General features: G+C 34.8%; 1 non-coding gene across 1 annotated transcript; it reads left to right on the top strand.

Moving 5' to 3' along the window:
* Positions 1–10172: 10172 nt before the first annotated feature.
* LOC132354410 (U6 spliceosomal RNA) lies at positions 10173–10279 on the top strand. The gene has a single exon (XR_009499277.1). It is a non-coding gene; the product is annotated as a U6 spliceosomal RNA (small nuclear RNA).
* The last annotated feature ends 650 nt before the right edge of the window (positions 10280–10929 follow it).

Genomic DNA, 10929 nt, shown 5'->3' on the forward strand with positions numbered 1-10929 from the left:
AAGAAGAGTCTAAGGAGATATGATGACTAAATGTAATGTGGTAACTTGGATGGGATCTTGGAACAGAAAAAAATGGTATTAGTAAAAATTAAGGTCATGTAAATAAAGTATGGCCTTTAGTTAATAGTAATGTATCAGCATTAGTTGCTAATTGTCATAAATGTACCATACCAATGTAAAGTGTTAATAATAGGGGAAACTAGGTGAGAAGTATATAAGAACTCTCTGTACTATCTCTGCAATTTTTCTGTGAATATAAAACTATTCTAAGAAATAAAGTTTATTTTTTAAAGCAAAGTTCTGTAACAAAATACAATAAAAGCATTTTCAGAAATTGTCTCTGCAGGGCTCTGAAGGGGGCCATTAAAGACAAGATTTTTTCTGGAGAAAAACTTTATTATATTGATTTCAATTAACAGCATAGCTAAAAATACACACTAAGAGGATGAATATTTTTCTTTTCATTAAGATAAGAGTGAAATATTACATTTTCCTGAACATATAGATGTCCATAAGGCTGTAATTTCACTCTACCTTATCACAAAGTAAAAGGAAAAACAGTGAATTCATCTGAGGAAAAGGCACACCTAAACAACAAGAAACCTGGAAAGAGGCGGGATCCAGGGAAGAACTTGCCTCTGAAGATGAGCTACTCCAAAATTCAGAAGAAAACTGAAAGTTTTCCGGTTGGGATTCTCAAAGGACAAAAAAACAAAAAAATAGGTTCTATAAATAATGATCAGAGTATCCTAAGAAAAGATAAAGATTAATAGGCAAAAGAAAAACATAAAAAGGGAAATGAGTGACACAAAAGATTTCAAGGAAATTTAAAATGTTGTAGAAGAATTAAAATCAACATTACAGACAATAAATGACAGTACATGATGTGGACAGCAAGAATACCTCCCAGAATTTAGAATACAAGGACAAAGAGATTGATATGAAGAGAGAAAATATGATAATCATGGAAGATGGAGGATGGAGAACAAAGATATAATTTTTTTTAAGTGCTACTAAAGAAGAGGAAAACCAGAACAGAAGCAAGATCTGAAGCTGTAAAGGAAGAAAACAGTGATGGACTAAAGACTTACCACTTTATAGAAATTTTAAATGTTAAGCATTTTATACCAAGAAAGTAGTCATTTATATGTAAAGACAACACAATAACATTCTCATATGAACATGAACTCAGAAAATATGCTTTTTTTGTTGAAAAAAAATTACCTAGGGCTTCCCTGGTGGCGCAGTGCTTAAGCATCCACCTGCCAATGCAGGGGGCACGGGTTCCAGCCCTGGTCCGGGAAGATCCCACATGCCGCAGAGCAACTAAGCCCGTGTGCCACAACTACTGAGCCCGTGTGCCACAAATGCTGAAGCCTGCGTGCCTGGAGCCTGTGCTCCGCAACAAGAGAAGCCACCGCAATGAGAAGCCCTCGGCAACTAGAGAAAGCCCGCACACAGCCACGGAAGACGCAACGCAGCCAATAAATAAATAAATAAAATAAATCTATTAAAAAAAAAATTACCTAATTATATATTCCAATTTAAAAAGCCTCAGGAATGGAATTATCATAAAGAGACCAGCAATAAACACTGAGATTTGTCAAAATAGTGAGGTCTAAGTAACTGTTTTAAATCTACTTTTAAAACTGAAAGTGAATGTAAAAGTAACAATGTAATAATATCAGGTACTTAAAGCCTGTGAAGAAGGGGAAAGTAAACTGTATTAAATACTTTGCCTCAAATGGGAGATGGTGGGTTGGGGAGTCCAAAGATACCCCTTTGCTCCTGACCCTGCAATTAGAAAAAAAATCGCAGAACAAATCTGAAACACTAAAGATAACCTCTACGAGAATTTACATGTTACATTAGCCTCTAAACACAGACAAATATAAAAGCAAAGTCGATATAGTCCATAGAGCATAAGACAAAAAATAGAGATACCAAGGAAGAATAAAAAACAGGAAACATGAGTGAAGATGACAGGGGTAATATTTACTATAATGACAAAAGTAAATGGGATAAATGCCCAAAAGAGAGGCAAAGACTCTTAAGTTAGGCTACAAAAACATGTTAAGCCAAAAACTACAGATGACCCTTGAACAATGCAGGGGCTAGGGGTGCCCACCTTCTGCACACAGTGGAAAATCTCCGTGTGACTTAAAGTTGGTCTTCTATCTCCATCGTTTCTATGAATCCACAAGTCCTCCGCATCCGAGAGAGTGCATCCTTGGATTCAACCAACAAGGGATCCTGTAGTACCATAGTTTTTACTATTGTAAAAAATCCACCTATAAGAGGATCCCCGCAGTTCAAACAGACATTTTTCAAGGGTCAACTGTATGTTTTTCACAAAATATAACTATAAAATAAAAGTGATATAATGTGTTTAAAAAACAAAAGACTACAAGAAGATGTGGTATAAATGAAAAATGAATATTAGATGAAAAATAAATCTAGGAAAAAACACTAACTGTGCCAAAAGGGAACCTTTTATGGTAACAAGGGATATAATTCAAAATGAAGATAGGGTGCAATATTCAGCAAATACTTATCAATTCCCACAGCCTTTTAGGAACAAAAAAATGCATGAAACATTTAATGTTAGCTACTACTAAAATTTTAAATAAGTGTGTAACTTTCTTGAGTGGTTCTGTTGCTTACAAATATTTCATTTAAATATATAAAGAAAAAAAACCTCTTAGAAATACAAAGAAAAACTGACACAAACACTGTAATTTTGTGAAATGTCAACATACCATTATTGTTTTTGGAAGATAAATTAGACAAAAAATAAACAAAATATAAAGGATTTAACTCATAAAATGAATAAGCTTAACTTTTAAAATGAGGTGAGGAGCGAGTACATTTTCCTGGAAATTATGGAAAATTTATAAACATAAAACATATAATAATAAAATGCACAAATTCAGTACAATTATTTCTTAATAACAGACATTCCTTGAGGATAATTGATCCTGAGACTAATCCTTTCAAAGTAAATCTCCTTAAAAGGAAGTTCAAAACTTCACAAGAAGCACTGAAGAAAAGTTGGAGTGGAATTTTATCTCGAAAAATGAAACGAAAAATTATCAAGGTAAATTTATTTTATTACATATTTAATGAAATTAAAGAACAAAAAATATTGATTTTGGCATATTCTGACAAATCTGTGATCTCATGATACAACACCCCTCATGTTTGAATAATAGAAAGAAAAATTTTGCTGAAAAAAAAATCAAAGCTTTTATCAGTTTCCCAAGGGTCCTTTCAATGCTTTTCTCTTTAGATGTTTCTCCCCTGACACTATACGCCATCATCTTGTGATTTTCCTCTTCTTTCACTTGCATTCTACCAGATCCTCATTTGTCAAAGAAATTTGGGTGATTCCAGCAGTTCTCCAACATCACCTTCAACCTTAAAAATTCTGCAGGCTCTCTTTTTGATCAAATATAATGTGTTTGCTTTGTTTTGTCAGGAAAACATCCAATAATCAACTAAATGACCATGATCAACCATATGTCCAGGTAAAGACCCTGGTCTTACCGGTGAAAGGACCTTTAAGATGAGATCGATTTTATAAATGCTTAATTCATCAGTGAACATTTCATGTTGTGACAATTTTGCTACCCTATACAACTTCATAACCACAGGGAGTTAGATATTGAAGTCTCCCCTTCTTGGAATGTAAAACAAACTATCCTACATAATTATGTGTGAGAAGATGTCCAAATTGCAATGACAGCTTATTTAGAAGTTAATCACAATGAAAATAGATGATATCAAAAAAAACTAATCGAATGAAAAAAAAACTAATGAAATAGAGTCAAGGTGTTAATCAGTGGTGGAATTTATGGAGTTAAATGCTTTCATTATTAAGTAATATTGAAAATAAATAAACTAAGCACTTAACTTCAAAAAAAACTGGGAAAAGGTATGGAATCTAAAAACAAGGAGTTAAAGATATAAATGGCGGTCAAAAAATTAATCTAAACTCTGATTCTTTGAAAAGAACAACACATTCCAAGTCTAAGCAAAGGAAGGAAGGGAGGGAGGGAGGGAGGAAGGAAAGGAAGGGAAAGAGGGAGGGAGCGAGGAGTGAAATGAGAAAGAAAGAAATGAGGGAAGCAGAGGAAAAAGGGAGTAAACAGGGCACAATTACATAAAGTTAGGAATGGCAAAAAGGTCTCCAGAAGAGACCAGGTTCTGGAAGACTTTTTTTTTTTAAACATCTTTATTGGAGTATAATTGCTTTACAATGGTGTGTTAATTTCTGCTGTATAACAAAGTGAATCAGCTATACATATACATATATCTCCTCGCTCTTGTGTCTCCCTCCCACTCTCCCTATCCCACCCCTTTAGGTGGTCACAAAGCACTGAGCTGATCTCCCTGTGCTCTGCGGCTGCTTCCCACTAGCTATCTATTTTACATTTGGTAGTATATATAAGTCCATACCACTCTCTCACTTCGTTCCAGCTTACCCTTCCCCCTCCCCGTGTCCTCAAGTCCATTCTCTACCTCTGCATCTTTATTCCTGTCCCGCCCCTGTAAGACTTTCAAAGTCCATTTGTTCTTTTTTTTTTTTTTTTCCATTTGTTCTTAAAACGAAATTTACAATATAAAGTGACTGCTATCGCCATCTGTTGGTAGCAGACAGAGTTGACAACTTTCCTCTGGCTTTGTTCCCATCTAAGAAATCTTGTAAATCAAAGTTTCCAAGTTATTTTAAATTTACAGCTTCTGAAATATTTTAAATGGTACAAGATACCTTAGATGCTATGTCAATTAAATTTTTTTCATTTTTAATGACATTTATTGTTTTCTTTCTAATTTTACAAGCAATACAGTTTCATTGAAGACAATTAGAAATACATAAAAGCATAAAGTGAAAATTAGCAATCACTCATAATCCCCACCCCCCAGAGATAACCATCATTATCATTTTGATTCATTTCCTCCCAGTGTCTACATATTTTTTTAATTGGGGTATAACTGACCTACATCACTACATTAGTTCCAGGTGCACAACGCAGTGATTCAATATTTCTATACATTGTAAAATGGTCACCATGGTAAGTGTAGTTACCATATGTCACCATACAAAGCTATTACAATATCATTGGTTATATTCCCCATGCTGTGCATTTCAGCCTCGTGACTCATTTTTTTTTCTAACTGATAATTTGTACCTCTAAATCTCCTTCACTTATTTCACTCATTCTCCCCCACTCCCTCCCCTCTGGTAACCACATATTTGTTCTCTGTATCCATGAGTCTGTTCTGTTATGTTTGTTCATTTGTTTTGTTTTTTAGCTTCCACATATAAGTGAAATCATATGGTACTTGTCTTTCTCTGTCTGACTTATTTCACTGAGCGTGATACCCTCCAGGTCCATCCACGTTATTGCAAATGGCAGAATTTCATTCTTTTTATGGCTGAGTAATATTCCATTGTGTATATATACCACATCTATTGATGGACTTAGGTTGCTTCTATATCTTGGCTATTGTAAATGCTGCTGCAATGAACATAGAGGTGCCTATATCTTTTCAAATTAGTGTTTCTGTTTTCTTTGGAAAAATACACAGAAGTCAAATTGCTGGATCATATAATAATTCTATTTTTAATTTTTTGAGGAATCTTCATACTGTTTTCCATAGTGGTTGCACCAATTTACCTTCCCATGAACCGTGTGCTAGAGTTCCCTTTTCTCTGCATCCTCACCAAATCTTGTTATTTATTGTCTTTTTGATAATAGCTTTTCTGACAGGTATGAGGTGATATTCATTGTGGCTTTGATTTGCATTTCCCTGATGATTAGTGATGGTGACATCTTTTGATGTTTCTGTTGGCCATCTGTATGTCTTCTTTCAAAAAATGTCATTTCAGGTCTTCTGACCATTTTATAATTGGGTGGTTTGTTTTTTGATGTTGAATTGTATAACATCTTTGTATATTTTAATATTAAGCCCTTATGAGACACAGAGTTTGCAAAGATCTTCTCCCATTCAGTGAGTGGCCTTTTCATTTCATTGATAGTTTCCTTTGCTGTGCATGCTATGTCAATTAACCTTAAAATCTTAACTAAGTGGTAAAATGTGTTGGAAATTATAAATCACTAAAATTGACTTGAGAAGTACAAATGTCAAAAACACAAATGATTATGTAAGAAATTTTTTTAAAAAACGCTTTCCCCAACATGTTTTAGGACCAGAGAGTATTACAGGTGAGGTTCTTTTATGAAAGTACCTATACTCTTGAAACTGTTCTGAAATTTAGAAAAAGAGGAAGACACTGTAATTAATTTTTTAAAATCAGTATAACTCTGACACCATAAAAAATCTAACAAAAATACCCCCAAAAAGGAAATTTAAAGATATTACAATATTAAATATGGAAGCAAAAGTCATTTTAAAAATTATAACAAGATAAATAAAATTATATAGTCAAGAATATCACACCGTGTCCAGTGAGCATTATTTCCAGACGTACAGGATAGCTCAATATATGAAATCATCGGGCTTCCCCGGTGGTGCAGTGGTTGAGAATCCGCCTGCCAATGCAGGGGACATGGATTCGATCCCTGGTCCGGGAAGATCCCACATGCCGCGGAGCAACTAAACTCGTGTGCCACAACTACTGAGCCTGTGCTCTAGAGCCCGTGAGCCACAACTACTGAGCCCGCGTGCCGCAACTACTGAAGCCCGCACGCCTAGAGCCCGTGCTCCACAATGAGAGAAACCACTGCAATGAGAAGCCCGCGCACCACAACGAAGAGTAGCCCCCACTCGCCGCAACTAGAGAAAGCCCGCGTGCAGCAACGAAGACCCAACGCAGCCAAAAATAAATAAATAAATATATATATATATATATATAAACTCTGTGAGGATCTTTAAGTATAAAAAGAAAACACTTCGATAAAATCCAACTACATGTCTGGTTAAACAATCCTAACAGTAGAGTTAGAAGAATAGTTCATAAACATCAATAAGCTTTCCTCTCCTAAAATCAGGAGTAAGAAAATGATTCCTGAAATAACCACTATTATTCAGTATTGTCTTGGAACTTTTGGTCAGTGCAGTAAGTTAGAAAAAGAAATAATATGTAAATTTCAGAAAAAAAACATATATAACTATTTGGTTTCAAAAACCAAAGAGAATTAACTAAAAACTATTAAATAAATAAATGAGTTCAGAGTTCTAATTTTATTAGAAAATAAATATAAACCAAGATAATAGCTTTCCAATATACTAGTTACAATCATTTATAAAATATCATGGGGGGGAATTATTTCATAAAAGTATCAAAAACTATAAAATTTCTTGAAATAAATTTTAAGACACACTTTGCCATATCTACAAAACTCTAAGAAAACGTAAAACATAGTTTGGACAAATAAAATAACATACTATGTTCAAGGATGAGAAGACTTAATATTGCAAACAAATTAGTTCTCCTCCAAATTAATCCAAACATATAATGCAATCCAACCATTATTTCAATAGGACTTTTTTTTTAAAATAAATGGTACAGGTTTTCAAAAATTCAACTAGAATAATAAACACAGAGAATACTCAAGACATTTATTAAATAAAGGGAAATAAAATGAACCTTTCCCTAGGTGACTTTAAAAGTACAACCCAACAGAATGTCCAGGAACTAAAAGAAGGATCTAAAAGAAAGTGGCATGTGATAAAAGTAGCATCACAGAGCAGCATGGAAAATAAGACTATTAATAAATGGTATTGAAACAACTGGTTAAGTACTTAGAAAAATTAAAAGTTAGACCCTACAATAAACATATGGTAACTTATACTTAGTTCTGAATTGTCGACTGCCCTTCCTATGAGATTATACTTCCATGTCCCATGGCATAGACTTGGCCACGTGACTTGATTTGGTCAGTGAATATGCCACATCCTAGTAGAAGTTCAATGTGCCATTGCGTGGTTCCACCATGGCTCTTTGTCCCTCTGGCAGGAGATAGAGGCTGCTCCTTCAGGTGGGGTCCCAGAATGAAGCACACCTAGACCAGTACCAAAGCTAGCCTACAGCCAATATGCAAAGTGAGCGAGAAATAAATATGTATGATTACAAGCCATTAAAATTTAGGGATCATTCGTTACCATGAACAACCTAAAGAAAATCTGGGTGGTATAGAAATAGAAAGATGAAATGTAAAAAAGAAACTATGAAGTCTCTAGAGGAAAATATGAATGAATGTTTATATAATCTTATGTCTATTTAAATGTAACATGGAGGGACATTACTTAAATGAAACAATTTAAAGCTTTGGCTACATAACAGGTTAAAATTTCTTTTCTACAAAATATTCAGCCAACAACATACTGGGAAAATTTATGTACAACACATATGTCAAAGGATTCATATGAAAAAGTTCTTACGAGTGGAAAAAAGTAATGTTGGAACTTCCCTGGTCGTCCAGTGGTAAAGAATCTGCCTCCCAATGCAGGCGACGCGGGTTCCATCTCTGGTTGGGGAACTAAGATCCCACATGCCACGGGGCAACTAAGCCCATGCGCCACAAATACTGAGCTCCCACGCCTCAACAAGAGAGCCCACGTGCGGCAAACTACAGAGCCCACGTGCTTGGAGCCCACGCGCCACAACTAGAGAGAGAAAACTTGCACACCACAACTAGAGAGAAGCCCACGCGCTGCAACGAAGACCCAACACAGCCAAAAAAAAAAAGAAAAGAAATAAATAAAATAAAGTATTTTTTTAAAAAGTAATGTTTTAAGGGGCCAAGGATATTTTTAAAAAGTTCATTCTTAAAAGAAAGGATATAAATATCCACAGAAAATGTTAAAATATATTTAACCTCACTATCACCAAATAAATGCTAATAAATATTGAGGTTCCTTTTTTTAACAATCTTATTAACAGATAAAAAGTATGATCATGCCCAATGTTGGCAAAGGAATAGGGAGAGAGGCACTCTCTTATACTGGTCTTAAGAGTGTAAATTTTTTGGAAAGTAATTGGGCAAAATATTAGAAGACTTAAAAAGTGACTCAGAAAGTCTACTTCCTGGAGCTTACCCTTAAAAATAATTGGATAAATGGGCAAAAATATAGATACATATCATTATCATTTATAATAGGGAAATATCTTTTAAAATCTTAAATGGTTAAATAAATTTATGATACATTTATACAATGGAATTCCATACAGTCATTGAGGATGGTTATGTAAATGTATATTTATAAGAAAAGACATATATGACTTAAAAAGGCAAAACACAACTTAAAAATATTTGGTTAGGGATTTTCCTGGTGGCACAGTGGTTAGGAATCACCTGCCAATTCAGGGGACACGGGTTCGATCCGGGGTCCGGGAAGATCTCACATGTTGCGGAGCAACTAAGCCCACGCGCCACAACTACTGAGCCCACGAGCCACAACTACTGAAGCCCGCATGTCTAGAGCCAGTGCTCGGCAAAAAGAGAAGCCACGGCAAAAAGAGAAGCCACAGCAAAGAGAAGCCTGCGCACCGCAACAAAGAGTAGCCCCCGTGCGCAGCAACAAAGACCCAACTCAAGCAAAAAAAAAAAAAAATTTGGTTGAACTCTACTCAATGCTCTGTAGTGACCTAAATGGGAAGGGAATCCAAAAAAGAGGGATATAGGTATATATATAACTGATTCACTTTGCTGTACAGCAGAAACTAACACAACATTGTAAAGCAACTATACTCCAATAAAAATTAATTTAAAAGTTTGGTTATATCCAATTATTGTAGTCTAAGAATATATAGTATAAATAATATGTATATATGTATATTTCAGTTGTGTGTACATATTTATATCCATACATAATTTTTTAACATCTAAAACTGGAGGAATAACTAAATAAGTGATTTTTGGTGTATTTTTTTTCTTTGGTTCATATGCATTTTCTAAAACTTCAACAATGTATTATTTATGTATTAGAAAAATAATAAATTTTTTGAGAGTATTCTAAAAAGCTGTGGTGCTTAAACCCCATTAGGGTGACAGATCTCTGAGAATATATGGAAGGCTATTGATTGGCTGACCTTGAAAATGCTCACATACAGCGAGACACAGAACTTTGTATGGATTTCCAGTGACTTGTCATTTCTCTTGAATATAAATACATGGACACCTCGATGAAGAACGCTTGACATTGTGCTCGCTTCGGCAGTACATATACTAAAATTGGAACGATACAGAGAAGATTAGCATGGCCCCTGTGCAAGGATGACACACAAATTCGTGAAGCGTTCCATATTTTTAAGCAGCTCATGCAGCTCAATAACAAAAAAACAAACAACCCAATCCAAAAATGGGCAGAAGACCTAAATAGACATTTCTCCAAAGAAGATAAACAGATTGCCAACAAACACATGAAAGAATGCTCAACATCATTAATCATTAGAGAAATGCAAAGCAAAACTACAATGAGATATCACCTCACACCAGTCAGAATGGCCATCATCAAAAAATCTAGAAACAATAAATGCTGGAGAGGGTGTGGAAAAAAGGGAACACTCTTGCACTGTTGGTGGGAATGTAAATTGATACAGCCACTATGGAGAACAGTATGGAGGTTCCTTAAAAAACTAAAAATAGAACTACCATACGACCCAGCAATCCCACTACTGGGCATATACCCTGAGAAAACCATAATTCAAAAAAATACATATACCACAATGTTCACTGCAGCACTATTTACAATAGCCAGGACATGGAAGCAACCTAAGTGTCCATCATCGGATGAATGGATAAAGAAGATGTGGCACATATATACAATGGAATATTACTCAGCCATAAAAGAAACGAAACTGAGTTATTTGTAGTGAGGTGGATGGAGTTAGAGTCTGTCATACAGAGTGAAGTAAGTCAGAAAGAGAAAAACAAATACAGTGTGCTAATACATATATAT

Source organism: Balaenoptera ricei, chromosome 19 (assembly GCF_028023285.1).
Source record: "Balaenoptera ricei isolate mBalRic1 chromosome 19, mBalRic1.hap2, whole genome shotgun sequence".
NCBI classification, from domain to species: domain Eukaryota; kingdom Metazoa; phylum Chordata; class Mammalia; order Artiodactyla; family Balaenopteridae; genus Balaenoptera; species Balaenoptera ricei.